We start from the raw sequence: 418 nt of genomic DNA, 5'->3' as shown, positions 1-418 counted from the left end.
CGAGCCGGGGAGCTGCGTGCGTCCTCCAGCCCCCCGCTCCCCGGAAACCCGAGGGGCTGTGCGCACCGTGCCGGGGACCCCAGTGCGGTGCAAACGCCGGAAGCAGGCGAGGGACCCGCGAGACCTAAGTGGGGACGAGTGGGGGGCGACAGACCGGGCTGGGAAATTGCCAACCCGTCCCCGGAGACTGCTTTTTGGGAGCCCCGTCCCTTCCCCGGAGGAGGCAAATTCCACAGGGAGGTGAGTTTCCGAGAAACCCTAGCCCAGAGGGGCCACCCCTGCCACTCTGGCAGAGCCCGGAGCCTGGGCAGAAGGGCGAGGCAGTCGAAGTACGATGGGGCGTGAAAACACCGCTTCCTAAGAGGTCTGTGCCCGAAGGGGGAGAGAAAGAGGAGCTGGGGGTAGACGGGAGAAGGGA

This window comes from Fukomys damarensis, unplaced genomic scaffold (genome assembly GCF_012274545.1).
Source record: "Fukomys damarensis isolate Sample0158 unplaced genomic scaffold, DMR_v1.0_HiC HiC_scaffold_4, whole genome shotgun sequence".
In the NCBI taxonomy this organism is placed as follows: Eukaryota; Metazoa; Chordata; class Mammalia; order Rodentia; family Bathyergidae; genus Fukomys; species Fukomys damarensis.
The sequence above is the reverse complement of the archived record's forward strand: the minus strand, read 5'-3'. Positions refer to the sequence as shown.